This window comes from Pezoporus wallicus, unplaced genomic scaffold (genome assembly GCF_028554395.1).
Source record: "Pezoporus wallicus isolate ANWC-B61680 ecotype Strahan unplaced genomic scaffold, APGP_CSIRO_Pwel_v1 contig_5485, whole genome shotgun sequence".
NCBI classification, from domain to species: Eukaryota; Metazoa; Chordata; class Aves; order Psittaciformes; family Psittacidae; genus Pezoporus; species Pezoporus wallicus.
Genome location: NW_026641550.1, coordinates 5,005,539 through 5,024,717, shown reverse-complemented (window position 1 = coordinate 5,024,717; position 19,179 = coordinate 5,005,539). Strand labels below are relative to the sequence as shown.

Below are 19,179 nucleotides of genomic sequence, written 5' to 3'. Positions count from 1 at the left end.
GAAGAAATTTCCACTTGATCTTCACATCTAGGAAAAAAAAAGAAAACCAACCAAAAAACAAAACAACAAAACATACAAACATGGATGGATAGGAAAAAAACAACCAGTAAGATCTACAGACCTACAAGCAGAGAACATGGTAAGGTTTCTAAGATACAGATATGGATGAAAGGTCTCTATCTACCCAGTAAATGACATGCTACACAAAATTCAAAGCTATAGAGGGGCTACAGTCTCAATGCAGAAACACATGGGACAAGGGCATGCTTTCTTCCACCAGACTGCACATACTGACTCCACCAAGTCTGGGGGAGAAGAACACACTGAGCAGTTTTCTTAGCAACCCACAATACAACAGCTCAGCAAAAAATGCTGAGGAGACAGAAATCCACAAACGTATCTTATGCAATTTTTTCTGCCCAGTCTCAGCAGCTACCTTAGATGACATGTCTGCCTAAACCAGAAGTTATATAGCTGGTACATGGTATTGGTATAATGCAAACACACTTCGCCTCTGCGCCAAACCACTCATTTCACCTGTAGCCTCTCATTAACAGTGGCTACACAGGCTCAGTTCATCACTAGCTCTTATCCGGATGCCTCAGAACTTGTGCAGAATGCACTGCTCTCTAACTGAAAAATACATTTAGCTGTACCTTGAATATTTTTCACTTGAATAAATTTTCTGATGTGATGAAAGCTGAACATTATCAGCTTGTCCAGCCAGAGGCCCAGCACAAGCTCTAAACTTCCAATTCCTTCAAAGAAAGCCATTCAAAAGTTTTTTATAAAGCTTTTAAATACACTCACATCTTGAAAAAAAATTCCAGAATGCATTAGCTTTCCTTGGGAATTCCTGATAGACTGCTGTACAAGTTCAGCAGATGCCCTAAACAGTTTAATTGAAGTAAAAACCAACAGAAAATGTATCAACTGTATTTTTTTCTGAGGTCATTCTTATAAAGCCCCAATTGGAAAGGGTACAGAACATCACTGAAGTAAACAAATGGTTTGACACATTTCTTAAGATATTTACTTAAGCAATATAAGCCACTTTTAGGAAGTTTTATTTTCCTCTGATGCCCATTTTAAGAAAAGCATAATAGTAATTTTCAAACCTCTGGTGCATATCAGAGCTTCTCAGTTGAAAGCAAGATGTTCACCCCTGATCCTCTGAATTTCAAAGCAACAGGAGCTGCAGCTTCCTAACATATGTGACATTCTACTGCTCTGAGCTCTTTGGCTATTAAGACCAAACTAGCAACTCCAGAAGTCACCTGCTAGCATCACCAGCAACAAAATGCTCAAGGGCCTCTGGACTAGGTCAGCTATACTGGCTCACAGGATAGAATTTCTTAAGCTATTTGGAAATTCCAGCTAACTAACTCACTGTAACCATTATCCTGGCAGTGATTCAGATGGAGATACTCCAAAAATACTTTCTTCAATGGACTCAGACTGATAAATAAAGAACTGTTTACAGTTTACCAGAAATCACATCTGCAGCAGTTTAAAGATGTGCTATAAAACCCGCATTAGCATCCATCAGTTTTTCACAGAATTTTGTTTTGTTTTAGTACGTGCTTCATGGTTTCTTTCCTTACCCATAAACCAGAAACTTTAAGCTTCATATATAAGTGGATTTGTCTTAATCTTTACAAAACACTGACTATAAAACTGTGGTGATTCCATGTCATACCTGGGACTGGGAGGGAGAAGAAGCTGGGGGGGGGGGGAGAGGGGCTGAGGGTAGAGGAACAGACAAGAGATCAGAGATATAACAGTTGGAATTGTTAATTCCATGTCTAATCATCCGTGGCATCAATGACAACATGCAGGTATACCTATTGAATGACAACAAAATCCTCTCTAGAGTGGACAGCTAGTGCACACTTAAGGAAATTATCAGAGTTACCTAACCTTGTAGTTCTACACACAACTAAAGCTACACAACAGTAGATTTTGGCTTAACCTAATGAAGGGCATCTTCCACCTGCACACTCAGATGGAAGACTGACTTTATTCACATGGCTATAGCTTAAACCCAAGGTAAACACCACCAAGAGCCTGTAAAATATTCTCATAGGTCAAAGGAAAAGTATGAATTTCAATGACCACAAAGCCCACTGAGCCTGTGAACTTCCTCCTGCCTTTGCCCTTAAGTCATTATGATTTTAGTAAAATATCACTAGAACGATTTTCTAACTTCACTGAGCAGTATGTCCTCTGCAGATATCTACTCAGGCTTTATCTTTTACAACAGTACTAAGCCTCTCCTGTCCTGCTTGGCTAACATGCATCAAGATGACAGAGGGTAGCTACCTTAAATTTTTATCTAGAAGCAGAAAACCCAAATTCCAGAAAGTTTTGTGCTAATGCAAACATTTTTTTTCCCTGTTGTCTCTTGCTAAAACTAAACTCTTAATGCTTCTCACCTTTGCTAAGAGAAGTGATTCACAGCGTCAGTTCTCATGTTCTATGTTAGCATGTGAGAACTCTTCCTGCCTACATTTACATTTTCTCTCTACCATTTACCCATTGCATCTGACAGTATACAATGAGAAGAGTGCGTTTCGCTAGCAAATTAACAGCGACAAAGGTTGGTTCTTCTTTTTTTAACTACCCATACTATTTCACAGCAGTCTCCCTTTGTCATACAAAAAGTTGATGTAAGTTGGCATTACATATTCTGACTAGAAAACTAGTCACATGCAATACGAAGCAACAGAAGACACTCTTGCACTATGAGCATCCGGAAGCACACAATACTGTCATCTTAAAGATTCAATCATTTTTGAATCCACACTTGATTTTTTGTCCCTTAATAAGTTTTGACAAAATGTCACTTCTACCAGTACGAAAAACATTTTTATATACCAAGAACCTGAAAGAACTGTTTTTGCTCCCCATTCCATATACTGGGGTTTCATCACCCCACTCATTACCAGTCAAGAAAGTCACCTTCAGTAGGGACAAGGTATGTTTAAAAACAAGACCATAGGCATAAAATCAGGTACTCCACATTGAAGGAGACAGAGGAACAAGGCATCTTTGAAAAACAGGTCTTAAGATTTTTTGGAACAACATCCTTACAGCCCAATTCATCTCCAATTTGGCTGTGCTAAGCAGCCAAGTAGGTCACAATTGTACTATAATTATTCCATATTCTGGGAAGTATTCAGTGGATTCTTTTCCTTTCTCACAATTAGTTAATGAAGATGAAGCAATCATAAGTAGCTATGTTAAGTAACCACACATAGTATCTATAGCAGATGACGAACGAAACACATGGCTTTGCATCTTGCTCTTCTAAGCTGACTACACCAGAAATTATCATCTAAGACACTGACTTTGAAATACCTTTTTGCTCTCATCACAAGTGCAACCGCAGCAAATTTATGGTACTCCCAGTTTTCCCTAATACATAACTAAGTGTTTATATATGGTGGCTACATCGGCACCGATGTGCTCCTCAGGATCACTGATCAAAAGAGTTATTACAAGCAGCTAACTCTAACTCAAACTTGACTGTTGGGACCCTGTCCCCTACTATATTAAATAATCTATTTTCCCCCAGTCTTTAATTAGACTCTAGTTATTGTAATGAAAACCTACTACACCTATTAGAAGTACAACATAACCACAATCACAAGCATATTACACTTGTTCTTGTAACATCCAGTTAGACTCACAACAAAAAGGCAAGTCTACCTCATGATTCCTACTAATGGTAGTTATGCTACAAAGTAGCCCCGACCCTTTAAAAACCTATTCTTTTTCACTCCTTTTCAATAAAACTGAATATGAAAGAATATAAATGAGTAGTAACTAGCCAGTATGAGGAAAAGAGGGAAGGAAAAAAGAATCCGGTCTTGGAACCAAAGATCTATTAGCTCTTAAAACTAGTCTCAAATGAACAATTCTTAGCCTGAATGTGGAAACATATTCTAGAAGTGTTAATAAAAATTACTGTGGCATTTATTAGGTGCCCATTATTCTTGTTCTATTGCATTTATTACTAATGCTCTAGAGCAGAAAAACACCCCAAGCATTAACTGGCATTTAAACTCTGTGCACATACACTGTTGAGGCTCTCACACCCAACCAACCAGTTACTTGGATTAGCTGTTCCCAGTTATTAACTGCCTCCTAGCTCTCCAACTTGAATGGAAAATGTTCCCTTTCAACACTACTGCTCCTTACAAATTCCTTCAGAAATACTGCCTCCAAGAACCATTAAAAAACTAGGCTGCAGTGAAGACAGACCCATTGTGGAGGCAGCACTCAGAGCTATTTGAAAAATAATATTGCTATTTTATTACTTATATACAGTATTTATTGCAAGACAGATCACTTTCAAAGGCATGTGAAGGAAATTTGATAAGCAATGTATCTCTCATCTTTTCATGAGTTAAATTCAACTTTGTTAACTTTGCCTGTTCAAAATTACATTACAATTTGCTACATAGCGATTAGCAGCTTCACTGAAGAGGATCAACACAGAAGATCTCTAGTCAGTGGAAAGAACTGAAAAGCACTGGAAAGAACTGAACTGTAAGTGTTAACTGAGAAACTGGATCTGAACCTGGGTTCTAATACCTCACTTCCATTAGGGAGGTGGTGGGATATCACTCTGTTTGCTGGGATGCAAGCATAATCTTTATCATTCAATCAGAACAAGGATACAGCTGAGAAGTTAGTGAAGATACATGTGTAAGAGGCCTGACCATGTGCTCAGGCTGGATAACAGACAAGAACCCCCAAGACTCACTGTCATATTTCTTTAATACAACAGTGAAAACCACCATTCTGCTTTATATTACTAATGAGATTTCAAGAGAGATGCTAATTGGGCTTGATACTTCATCCTTTCACACAGCCCTGCAAATGCATGTTAGCATTCTTCAAATGTAACTTTTGTATGGAAAAGTTGCCTAAGACTCAGCAAAATGCACAAAGTACTGGTTTACTTTCATCCTAGCATGCTTTTTTAGCGACATGAATGAAGTGAACTTATCAGAAAGAAAATGCTGTTCATTAATTTGTATTCAAAATTAAAACTTTCCCCAGGTGTGACAACAATATACATTAACATAGCAATTTCCACCACTTCACTAAAAAGATTTTGCAGAAGAAAGTCTAACTCAGCTGGCTGCAACTTTGAGAATGATTGGATGACTTTGAGAAGATGACATTATCTGTTTTAAAAGACAGCGTTAACAACTGCTACCATTCGCCAGAAGGTAGACACTATGCAGAGAAAGGTGGTGATGATGATTCATGGGATAAAAAAGGTTCATTGTGTGAACAACAAACCAAGAATGTAAACTCAGATCAACTCTACATAAACAGACAAAGCGAGTAAGGTGTACTGATTTGTTGCAGGATCAACACCTAAAAGTACTGAGGAGACTTTATTCTTGTATAGCACTCATACAAGTGAGATCACTTATTATTCTTGTATAGCACTCATACAAGCGAGATCACTTATCTCTAGAACACTTAAGCAGCAACTCTGTTACCTCTAGTAACCTAGCGTGCCATGAAATGAACCACAAAAGTCACCCAAAGGCTAGAAAAAAATTCTTCACAGTGCGTGCTCCGAGTTTATCAGTTAACAAAAAGAGAACAACTGCCAAGGCAGTTGACGTTCACAAAGAGAAGACATCAAGCACTGAGCTACTGAACCTAACAGGAAAGGCACAACCCAAACTCATTTTAGAATCTGTGAACTGATAATTTCTGGCAGGGAAGAGTGGCAAGTGCAATAGCACTCACAGATTTTCCATCTGGGGGCTTCAGACAGAGGTTAGATGCCTTTCTGGTGGAGAAGTATTTTACAATACACGCCTCATCAGAGAGGTAAATGAGTTACTGGGCTGAATACCTTGTCAGAGAACACATTGTATACAACAAGGAAGGTGAGAGCAACAAAATTTAACAGGCTCCCCCTTTCCCAGAGAGCTGTGAATTTATGACAATTTGTATAAACGTTACTTTACTTTCAGCCACGAACATTTCCTTTTTTTATAGCAAAGCTTGCAGGCAAGACCTGTCTAGCAGGAATTATGTTACATATGTAGTGACATGCACTTGGTAGTAATGACAACCACCTCCTCACCACATACTACACAGTAAGAAATAAAGGAGAGAAGCAACAAGCACTCCAGACTTCTAATACAACTTCTACATCTAGGACTGTGGAAAAAGATCCCAAAATTTTCCTGGACTGAAAAATGAAGTACACACCACTTTATATACAACAATATAGGAAATATTTAGAGCTGTAGCAACAATAACAGCAATATCTCTGCAGGATCATCTTATGACTGGAACATATGGCCTTAACAGATCACAGATTAAAAGACCCAAATGGTATTTGAATCCAGTATTAAGCACATTCTTCTTCTAGATCGAATTGAATCCTAAATGGTTGAATTCGTGTTCTTAAGGAAGCCTGGCTTTACATGCAGGAGAATAATAGAATCAGGAAAAAAAAATCTAAAAGTTAAAAAGTTAAAAATTAGGGACTAGAGCATTTTTCCTGTGAGAAGAGACTGAGAGAGCTGGTACTGTTCAGTCTGGAGAAGGCTCAAGGAATAACCTCATCGATGTGTATAAGCACCTGAAGGGAAGGTGCAAAGAGACAAAACCAGACTCCTTTTTAGTGGTGCCCAGTGGTGCAACCAGAGGCAGAAACTAAAACACAGGAGGTTCCCTCTGAACATCAGAAAACACTTTTTCACTCTGAGGGTGACTGAGCACTTGCACAGGCTGCCCAAGGAGGTGGTGGAGGTTCCATGTTGGTGATATTCGAAAGCCGTCTGGATGTGGCCCTGGGCCACGGGCTCTAATGAGGCCCTGCAAGATGATCTGCAAGGTCTGTGATCCAAGAATTTTTAATCATTACTATAATTCCAAACCTGTGTCTATTAAGAATCAATAAAACAAACAAAAAAACCCTCTAAAAATCCTCAGATTATGTGGTCCCCACACCAACTCATATGCATCAGTTTCACAGAAAGAAATATTCAACATGAAATATAAAACTTGTAGCAGCCCAGTACCCTTCAGTGGACTTTCACACCTGGTTTTATGCCCAAAATTTCTTCATGTCTCCAAAAAAAATACAGGCAGCCTGTTACGAAGAACCCAACAAGAGATCAAAGAAGATCTCTAGGACATGTAGTTTGCAAGTGTCACAGTCAACAATGCTATAAAGTCATTTAAGATGAAGTCTGAACAATTCAAAGTCAGTCATGTTCTGCCTCATGGAAGGATACACATTATCCTGCTGTCTAGAAGGCTTTCTTGATTTACGATGTTGAAAAAAATCAAATCTTACTTATTTGTTCTTGTATCAATATTGTGTAATTTAACACTTGAATCCAACTCAGCTTTCTACATATGCTCTCATATGTTATGCTCCCCTCCTAGCTCTTCCATGTAGGTTCTGAAATCTTCTAGCTATCTTAACTTAAAATCAGTTTGAATTTATATTTCTTAAGCATAGTGAACTGAAGTACAGAGAATATTCTAAAAGAAGTTCTACCAAATATATTTTAGAATGGCATAGTTTCTACAGTGTATTTGGATTTCAAAGTTCATGAAGTAACAATCAAATTTAAAATTTGAAAAATATGTACATTTGTAGAAGCAAGAATATTTTTGCATAGGAAACATAACTATCTAGTCTTTGCTATATATTCCTAGAATACTCTTGAAGAACTATTGCCTAGGTCTTCTGTGGATTGCAAAGGGCTGAATTATAAAAAAATTCAGTTTGCATTAGAGATCAGAAAGAAAAAAGGAGACCAGAGCCATAGAAATCATTTTTCTAAAAGCTGAAGAACTACTTTAGTGAGTGAACTCTCTCTGAGAATACATCAGAAACAGAGAAAGGAAAACTTTGAAAGCAGATATTGTATCTTTAATTAGGCTGCAGGTGAAATAGTTTTATCTCTGTAGGGGTGGGGAGGAGGAAAAACTGGTAGGGTTTCAAGTGTGTATGCTCCGTTTCAGATCCTTGGCAGAATGAGTAAGCTTCAGACTAACAGACACTGGCAACAGTTGCTCTAAGAAAACCTCACTGTAATTGTTTAAGAGACAAAGCCAGTTTAAGTTTCTGCTCTCCTCCAGCTTCTTGTTCCCAGCTCTGTACCACTGTCTGTCATATTCAGCCGAGCCTCTGCTAGATACATGTACAGCAAGAAGTGCTGGAGTGTCGGGGGGAGCACTGATTTGCTTTGCTGTTCTTTATTTTTAAAATTATCATTTTGTTGATTTAGTTTACAGAACCAGAAACCAGCTGTACCAATTGCAGGGAATGTGCACAGTAAACATCAATGTGCAAATGGGAACATGAACCAGGGGAGAGAGAGGTGAAGTAGCACTGAGTACTAGGCCACTGGCATATCAGATAAGGGACAGATCCTACCTTTAACAGTCATTAGACCCTTTAATCAAGCCACCTGATGAACACAGTGGAAAGCTCAGCAGCAGGCTAGTACAGGTGCGTAACAGAGGCACTCTCACCACCACAGGCAGTAAGAAACTTCAGACAGAATTAACTGATATGTTTGAGCTTAATGGCCTTTGATAATTTTTCTTCTCTATTTCTTTACCTAACCATTTTTTTAATTGCATGAACTTTTAAAAGTGATACCATCCTGTGACACAGTCCACAGTTTAATTAGGGGCATATTTTTTAATTTGTTTTGAACCCACCTCCTGATAATTTAAGGTAAAATCTCACAGTTCCTGTAAGAGACAGTAAAAAAATTCCTCCTGCTGTTTATGGATGTGCAGGTCTCTAACCATATCCATTTCCCTTTCCCTGCTGTTGTCTTCTAGACCAAAGACTTCTCAGTTTTGTATTAGTTTCTCATGTAAAAGTGGTCTGTAAGGTCACCACCCTTACTGCCATTCTCTACCTCTTCCTGGGTCCAGCATGCCTTTTTGAGGCAGTAGGGCCACAATGAACACAGCAGTCAAGATCACTTTGCAGCTGCACAGAGACATGAAGCTTCCTCCCTCACTCCTTGTTCTTTCGCGACATGCTTCCCCAGTATGTCACAGCAGTCCCTGGACATTTTTCACTCATTTGCTAAATGCCAAGCTGCTGTTCCCCTTTAATGAGCATAACATCAAGATGGTTCTTCTGAGAACAGGGACTACAGAAACCACGCTGGGTACATAACGTTAGAAGAGATCTGTGTTTCACAGAGAGTTTCATGCACCCTTTTATGAGCCAACCACAACCCACCTGAAGGTGCTCCCACAACTTTGTGTGGTTGCCATGCTCTAACAACAGCAGCAGCAGCGTAGTGCTGCCAACATACTCTGTCATACCAGTTTTAATCCCTTCTCTGGTTCATTTATAAAAAAAATACCAAATCAAGCAAAGACGTCTCCAGGACTCCACACAAGATGTGCAGGGATGGGGGAGAAGATTTTAGTGGCTCATCCTTACCAAGTCTGTGATTCTTATTAACAAAGAGAAATCAAAAGTCACAGTCCACGGGTTGTGACTGGCTTCTTTTCCTCCAAAACACTTGAAGAATAAATATCATTGCCTTATTACCTTAAAATAACTCACTGGGACCCATAAAATTATTCTGAGTCATGACTCTTTCAGAAGTTTTTTTTACAAAGAGGCTAAGGAAACTTGCAGAAGGAATACATTCTTTCCAAAGGGAACAAAATCATGTGCAAGACCTCAGCTAAACTATGCACTCAATACCATTCATGTAGGAATTGCTGAAAATCATGGTAGAAAATAATTAAGTCTGACACTAAAGAAAATGCTACCAAAGCTCATGCTAGACATTCATTTTTTAAACTAAATTAACAACATTGATAAATTAACTGCAGACTCCCTTGATCAGCTTTCTGCAATTATCTGAAATGATGATGCCATTAACAACACACCATTTGCCATTGTTTCAGAAGAAGTTGCGGATTAAAAGAAAATGCAGCAATTTGAAAAGATGATATATAAGCCCAAACCCAAAATGACAGTACTGAGTTGTGGAATATAGCAAAAATATTCTTCTACTTTAGGAACTATCTGCACAATCAAATCTAAAGTTTGGGACATGAAACAATATTCAGGGTTTGGTTTTTTTTTCTTATTAAAACAAAGTGTCAGACATTTATGGCATTATTCAATCCCAAAGCTTCATCCAAGAAGTAATACTAAAGGAAAGAAGGCTAGAGACAGTATTTTTACTTCATAATCTAAAGGACTAAAATATTTGCTTTATTCGCAGTTGTTTTCTCAACAGGCCACAATGGAAAACTTTACAGACTTCTTGGGTATTCTATCCCTCACTTTCCAAATACTGAGGATCAAGATAAATGTAACACACAAAAGCTTCCTTCAAATACACATCTTTTAATCTCCCTTACTATGCTATAAACTGAGCAGCTACATTTTGGAACTGCAATTCTGTTTCTACTTAACATACCTCCCACAGAAATGGAAGCTCTCCATAGGTTCTTACTGAACCTACTCCTCTGTGCAACACCTGTGGCTAACTAGTCAATAGAAAAGCAAGTGTAAAAGCCTGGAACTAATTACAAAGAAAATCCTTTTTTGAAGTATCACATTTGCTGCTGTCCCATGACAACCTCTTTAGTGTTGTAACAATCCTCCGCTCTGAGAATACCCCTGGGTGAGATTCTACTAATAACTAGTGGGAAAACATATCTTTTGAGCATCAGAGAATTTAGAAAGAATATTACTAGTAAATGTGCATTTATTTTGTTTTTAATTAATATGAACTTTTGAAGCTTTATAAAAACAACTAGGAGAGATGGCAGGAGATTCCACAAAGACATCCAGCTCCTCCTCCTCCTTCCCATTGTTTGTTACCGAGATTAACTTGGCAATAAGGACAAATTCTTTAAAACAGAAAGTAAGTGCTCAAGATCCAAAAGCTGACCAGTAAGATTTCTCAAAATTTAAACTAAACTTAAGAAGTTTAGTTTTGCTTCTAAAGCCAATGCTTAAATGTCCAAAAGTACCCTTTGGTGGGTTATAAATTAAGGTAGTGAAATTTTATCAGAGAATAAAACTGAAGGTTAATAAACACAGAAGATAAAGTTCAACCCTCAATACTTTACGAGACAAACACAGGAAAGCCTTACTGTACTTAACCAACCAAAGCTCAATGTCCTGAAGTGAAAAGGAAGCAACTCAAACCAGTTTAGAAAGGAGGGAGAAAGAATATCAGCCTAGAAGGACAGAAAAAAAAAAAATCCATTAAGCAGCTGAAAAAAAAAATAAGAGTTTTCACCTTTTTTGCCTTGACATACTCTAATTACAAATACGCATGTGTAGTTTTTTCCCGCCAGCTTGATTATTTTCTGATCCTCCTTTTCTGCTCTTTTCAAATGAAGTTATTTTTTTAGCCACTGGGTTAAAGCACTGGAGTGAACCTAAGTTAATAAAGAACACTTTGAAACAAAGTGTTGACGTACTGCCAACATTAATTTTGCCCTGTATTTTCAACAGGGTCTTACTAACCCAGCTCGAAATCATTCATGCCCTGGACGTTTCTGATTGAACTATACCAGAGTGACTTCACATACAAACTGCAATGCTTAGGTTTCAGTTTTCTGCCTATTCTTTGACCATTTTTCCATGGATACTTTTCAAATCCTGTTTTAACTGCCACATGTTTTAGTATTTGTTGTAGCAACATGATAACAAAATGTACAAGCCATTACAACCACACACTTCTTTCAAAAATACAAAGACGGCATTTATGCCACTTGCAGAGGATGTACATCCTCAATCTCCAAGCCAAGCTTTAGGTTAGGCACTAGGTATACGGCTTGGAAATAGAACTGTATAATGGAAATACTGACCAGCTCTTTGCCATAGCATTGCTAGCAATGTAAATACCTACGATTACAAACAATATCATCATGTGAGCATTCCAGGCCAGCCTATAAATAGCAATTCAGAAAGAACTGGCCTCTCACAACTATGGTGCGTCAGTACAATGTGTATCTGCTAAAAATATCAAATATGTGCAGTAACAGCATGCAATGAAAATAGGTCTGAATTTTGTGAATTAAATAGCTGTTTACACACCCTACCCTATAAATGATGACAATTCAAAGGACTACTGTGATGAAGTTTTGACTGAATAAATGTACACATTGCACATGAGTGCTACCAGTATTTAATTTATCAAGGAACATGTCCATTCACAATACTTCCCTTAATTATTAAGTCCTACTTCAGAGCTTCAGAAACAGCATGACTAAGCAGCTGTCTTCACATTCTAATCAGAATTTATGATTCAGAAATTAACTTAGGATTCCAGCAACAAAAGCAAAAGGGAACACGATACTATGCAAAGATTCTTAAGAGATAAAATGGTCATGTACATCTACCTACATAGATTATAAAAAGACACTCAGAGAAAATGAGTGCTTTGTACAAGAAAATACACTGTTTTGATACTGTTAATTATTTTTCCAGAAAAAAACCCACAAGTGAACAACAGATTCATATTGACGGTTACAGCACGTATTTATACAATAGAGGGAGTGGACACATTCCTCAGGTAGCAGATCAGTAATACGCAAGGTTTCAGAAACAATCAGAACTTCCTGAGAGATAATGGAAAAGATAATTCATGTATTACTCAGGATAAGCTTACTCATTTTGCTTTGACAAAAAAGGAAGGCATTAGACACTGTTAGGAAAGAAAATGACAATTTACTTGAAAGCATTAATGACACTAAAGTTTTATCAATGGCTGCAAATGACTATTTTAGCCATTCGTATGGATAGAGCCAAAGAAAAAGCTATTCCTGTGTGTCTACAGCATGCCTCACGCCCTTTACTTTCTATACTTCAGCCACTACTGAGAAACTATCTCACAGGTCAACTACTTAATTCACTTTAACAAAGCAGTGACAATAAAAAAAGTCAACTGAAAGAAGGAGAGAGAGAAAAAAAAAAAGCAACAATTTAAACACCTGTCCCAGACTCATTATCTTAATTTGTGGAAGCACCTATCAAGCTCAACATGACTGAAATCAGTTCTCCTTGTATGCATGTCCCTCAGCTTTGCCCTTCTCCTGAAGGTTTTAATGCGAATATGTATGCCAAGCTTTTCTAAACTTTTGCAGACTTATTACTGATTTCACATTCACACAGAAGCTGCAGCAGCAAGGAGTGCTCCAAACAATGACATAAACGAATGTACATCCTTTATCGAGCAGCCCCTTTTATTGTAAGGCCCAGAATAAGGACAGGCTGCCACAGCTCAGTTCTGGACAGATTCCCAGTGAAGCACCAACACGTGACCAGCAGTACATCACACTACTACAGAAACCAGCGAGTAACCCAGACCCACAGCTTAGGCCCAGCAGGATGGTCAGAGTGAATTAGCCAGACATCCAACCAGCACTGCACAGGCACCCCTTTGCCAGGGAATGGTGGCACCCCTGCAGAGCTATTGATCTTCCTCTCACCTCCAAGGAAGAGCTGCTAGTCTGACTACAACTGTGCTTCTGAATGGAAGTTGCACCAATAGAACTGAGTTTTCTGTTTAGAAAACCAGAGACTGGGTAACCTTCAGCAAACAGCTTCTAGAGAGTTAAGTGAAAAGAAAAAGACAGGGGTCAGGTCTAGGAAACCTTAACTCTGTATTCCGCTTTTTTCATCATTATTAAGTTCTATTTATTTACTATACAGCATTGAAGATTTAAACTTACCAGACAAGCTCTTTAGCGTGAAATAAGAAAAGCACATATAAGTAACCACAAATCAGTAACAATGGTAAGCCAATGCCAGATAATTTTGCAGCATCTTGGCACATTTTTATAATCTTCTGTTTAGTGGCAGTTACAGACCTGCTTCAGAAACTCAGCTATTGTACAGATACTAGAAATACACAGAAAAGAATCCCAGATATAATTGGAAATTAAAGCATTCTCAGTGTTTAAGAGAACTAATTAAGTCTCTGTGAGGGACAAAAATATAAATCTAAACACTAATGGGCTCTTTTCTGACAGATTCATACACATCTTTTAATAGCATCGAAACCAGCTATCTTTGTTGAAACAAATAATAGCAAATTATTGATTTTATTCCTGACTAACAGGACAGATCTGTGTCCCGTCACCAAGAAGAGCTGTTAAATACAGAGAATGTATGTGAGACAGTTTCTAAGTTGCATGTTGAAACAGGAATGTGCTTCTTTTGTTCTATTTCTTTTCCCCTCATTTAATCATAATGAAGTCACTTGCGACACTGCAGCGGTTTCCAGAGCAACAGTCCAGTCATATGTGATGAACATAAGATAAGGGTGTGCATGGGAGAGCTCTGTAAGCTACCACTGATTTTGATGGGAAATTCAGTATATAACTGTTTAGGCTGAAGAGGCAACTGAATCTGTCCTCTCCTATATGCAAAGATAGTTTCATAATGGGCTCAGACTCAAAATCAACAATAAAAGATATACAAGGTGAAAAAATGTTTCTTCCTAAAATATCTGAAAAGGATGTGCAAATCACCTGGTCTGTTCCACAGGGAAAATGTATACAAACAAAGCAGAAAAAGCTACTGTAACACAGCACATCCAGTTGCAATAACATGAATGATAATCCAATGGCTGGCTAGACGCATCATCCTTCAGTATTTGGCTACCAGATTTCCGCAGAACTTGAATCCAGAGCAGAAAGTTTTAAGTAATAACCCTAGATCAAGCCAGGTGTATATATAAACCAGGCCCCATCAGAAACAGAGGATTGTGCTTTGAAAGACAGGAACTTCAGCGTGAGAACTGCAGCCTGAATTCATCCAGAGATATACTTAGTCCTGTATCTATAGACAAATCACCTTTAGGGGTTTCATGAGGTGTCTGCAATCTTTCAAAAGAGAATGCTTGAAATGCCATGGGTTAACCGACTTATGTGTCTATGTCTTGGGGCATGTTTCATATACATACTACATATTAATGCTTAACCCACAGCGCAAACAACACAAACTGCACAGTCAGCATCATCTAAATATGTGAGGGAAACAGAGGAGCTTTTCTTTCTTATACTGTAGTAATACCTCAAGGATTATTAATATTTTTCCAAGATTCTCCTCAGAAAAACAGTGATGGAAATACACTGTAATAATCTCCATCAAAACATGCACCCTCCTCCTGAAGAAGCAGCCCCAAACAAGTCTTTGAAGAAAGAATTATCAGCAAAAACAATTGTTTCCCTATTGGCATTGCCTAACTATTGGCATGAAAGCAAACCAGGGACTCTGCTTCAAAAGCAAATCAGCCCTTGAACAATCTGCAGAATTTTCATTCCCATAAGCACTTCACACTTCAGGTCAAACACAACACTGAACAACAGCAAAAGGGATGCTCTGTAGAAATGGCACACAGCTGTGAAAAAAAAGTTCTGATCTGTATAAACAAGTGATACAACTCAAGATGTATGCTAATCAAAGGCGAGAAAAAGAGATTGATAGTTTCTGTTTAAAAGGTAGAGAAACAAACAAAATGAATTTTTGGAAAATATCTAAATTCTGAATAACACAACAAGCACAATCTATCCAATGCCAGTCCTAGAGAATAATTTAGTATATCTAAAGTAAACCTATCGTTACTGCAATATAAGCTAGTAGCTCCTAGTTAAGCTTTCAGAGCATAAGCAAACAACTGCAAGAGAGATTTTGGAAATGTATGTTTTAATTTGGGGAGGCAGTAGAAGGGAAAAGAATACAGCAAGATTTGGGTGAAGTAGTCATTTCCAACTAACTGAGCAGTTTAAAAGTAATTTGTATAAACTTAAGTTCTCTTTAAGCTTGTTTCAAAAAAATTAATTATATGGCCCATTTGAAGAGGTGCCTCAAAAGGTTTTTCTTGGAGGTCTCCTCATTACACAATAGCCACTCTCTTCCAGAGACACAGCTCACACAAAGAAAGGGGGGAGGGAGAGGGTAGGGAAAGGGGTGTGTGTGAATGTGAGAGAGAAAAATCACAAAAGAAAATAAAAGTGTACTCTATACACTGAGTATGTTTTAGCAATCTGCAAGTCCCCACTGTACTTTCATGGTCAGATCCGAGTTGTTATCGAGGAAGACACAGTGAAATACACCCCAGATTTCCCTGAATGAAAGATTATTGTTTTCACACATCTCAGCCTGGTACCAAAACGTGGCACAGCCTAGAACATAAAACCAAAGTTAGAATTTAACCCCTTCACACTAACTCTTCTCCAGAGGGGAGACATAACATGGCAACATTAGACAAAACCTTGAGTGCTTCTGTTACCCAACAGCAGCAGGCATACCTACACCCAGCCTGCCTTCACACTTCTTTCACTGCCAACAGCAACACTAGATTAACCAGTGTGAGAATTGCTAAGAACTCTTAAACAGATCAACCTTAGAAATATTCTTCTAAGATGTCAGCTGAACCATTACTAACTTACACGTACAATTGTAATTCAAAGCCATTATCAGATATATATGCTCATTCCCTTTTACCTTTAAGGTCGCATGAGGTGCTAGAGCTTCTGCACAGAATCATAAAATGGCTTGGGTTGGAAAGCACTCTAGTTCCAACCCCCACTGCCATGGGCAGGGATGCCTCACTAGACCACGCCACCCAGGGCTCTGTCCAACCTGGCCTTAAACACTGCCAGGGATAGAGCATTCACAACTTCTCTGGGCAATCTGTTCCCTATACAACAAGGGAAGGTTCAGTTACTCTGGCAGGGAACTATGAAAAAGTCCACCTTTGCTCTCCCAGTCTTGCTCAGTTCTTTCCTTGACCACATCCTGCAGCGAGCTTCAAAGTCAAAGCAATTATTTAATGCTTCCTTCTCCCATGCCATAACTGAAAACAACAGTTAAGTCTGGAGTTTTAGGGTGGTTTTTTATGAGTTACTACTGTTCCTATGCAGGTCGCTTTAGTGTATCTTCATCATTCACTTCATTGCTCACTTTTCAAAAGGTAACAGAAGAGAATCTTTTCTGCACAGCTGTCCCACCACCACCAAGTTCAGAAATTTATCTGAATTGATGGTGTCATCTGTGGATCTAAATACTGAACAAAAATATTAAGGTGCTGAACAGAACAAAAACTCAAAATACAGAGTACAAAACCTCAAAACTTAGTAAGAACGTAAAGCCTAACTAAAAATACCTATATTCTCTTGTCTTGGGGAGGGCGGGGAAAGAAGTGGAATAAATTTAAAAAAAATAACCAACACACAAGCAGATGCATTCCTTCAGAAAATACATTTCAAATGTTTCTGCATTCACAGAAAGCCAAACCAGACAAGTTACTTTTATGAACTCTTTTCCTTTTTGCAGACCAATTCCTGAAGAGCTTTTGAAAGCCATCTAGTCTTCATTACTGCAAATTACTTCCATAATCTCAGAAAACTGTGATAAGGGATTTACAGCAATTTTCCCTTCCCAACAGAAACCAGTGCCTTCTGACCCAATTCCAGCTAAATCACCTCATCTAAGCTGCAATCTGTATCAGAGGATGTTTTTCTTCCAATGCTGAACACTGACCATTCCATTCGCAACCTCCTGCAGTCCCTGTGTGACATTGCCACTATTCTCCATCTCTGCCACAAGCTGAGGAAAAAAGAAAACATTTCCCAACAATTCAGTCTCCATTTTTTCCTCCAAATCCAAGACTTGCATGATCCTAATTTACTGTAACTCCACAAACACACCATCTGATCCATTACACCATGTCTCTTTACAAATATTTCACTTCTCTGCCCTCTTGAATTAAGTTTATTTATTAAAAAGGTGCTTTCCTTAACATCACTGTTGTCTATAATAATGAAGTTCACAGAAATTTAACATTGTTTGCTTCAGAACTTGGTGTTACAGATACTCAATGCATCTTAACAAATACTAGCAAATACATTACTTGGGGTCTCTAACAGCACGTTAACTCCTCCATGTTTACAACAGAGCAGCCATTTATCTTTGCCCAGTGATGGAAACTATTACTGCCATCTGTGCTGATTCCAGCTGGTATAAGACTAATACAAAATTCTGTTAGCTGCTCTGGGCTGCTTATTCAGCTGGCAATAATAAAAGTCAAGCTCATTAACAGCAGACTTGCATAGCAAACTTTCTGCTTATCTCAAGGAAGCAACTAAGCATCTCCTTGAACCTTTCCACCATCAAAAAAAAAAAAAAACTCCAACACCAAGCAACTCTATTTACTTGGCACTTGTTTTTAATAACAATCTCAAAGAGCATTACAACTGCTTTTTATTCCAAGCATGCCTATTGACTGGGCTAAAATTATTTATTAACAACTGAAAAGCTGCTACATCAAGGCAATAAACTGTTTCCTGTACACAAACTGAAGCTAATTTCTAAAATCAAAGACATCCATATCACTTCAAGAGGAAGTCAGGGAATGAGCACCTCTGAAGCAAGCGTTCAGGAAACAGTTTTTTCTCTCTCTCAAACAATACTTAATTGAATGTTCATTAAGATCTTACATGTCCTTTCATATTTTAAACAGACACCTGACAAACTACTGGAGAACACTCAAGCAATTCGCCATCTTAAATACACACTGGGGAATGTTACACTCCCCAGCTTGCAAATTGCAAAATTCTGGGACTATGATCTGTGAGATACTAAAAATGAAATTTAACCACAATTTTAGTGGGCTTTCCATCCTCCCTTCTCCTTAAGTCACAGCAATATTACTGTAAGCGGCAATAAGCACTAAAAGCAGGGAAACACCACTTGCTTAATTATGTGCAACTTTTTATTTATTAAATGCATACTTAGAGCAGAAATTGTGAACTGTCACCAGCTCTTGACTATCATGCTCCCTCAAAACCAAACAACTCTTCTTCCTCATCTATACACTTCATTAGAAACCCTCTTGACACAGCTCATAATCCATAACGCTCTTCTATCTTTTGTCCTTCTATAGCTTCTGTTCAAAGCATTACTTGTCTCAGAGTGGTCAGCCTTCTTCTGCTTGCACTAGGCTTCAATTTTCCACATTTCCAAACTATGATTCTTATCTTTCAGTAAACTGTTGAGCCTAAATATACAGACAAATATCAAAGAAAAAGCTGCTGTTAGAGAAAGTGGTCCTAACTGGTGGACATAAATAACAAAAAAAAAACCCCACAACATTAATTAACCAT

The 19,179-nt window shown here is 38.2% G+C and overlaps 1 protein-coding gene across 5 annotated transcripts in view; it reads right to left on the bottom strand.

Moving 5' to 3' along the window:
- KIF13A (kinesin family member 13A) overlaps positions 1-19,179 on the bottom strand; it is a 108,037-nt gene that overhangs the window by 69,427 nt on the left and 19,431 nt on the right. The window lies entirely within an intron of this gene.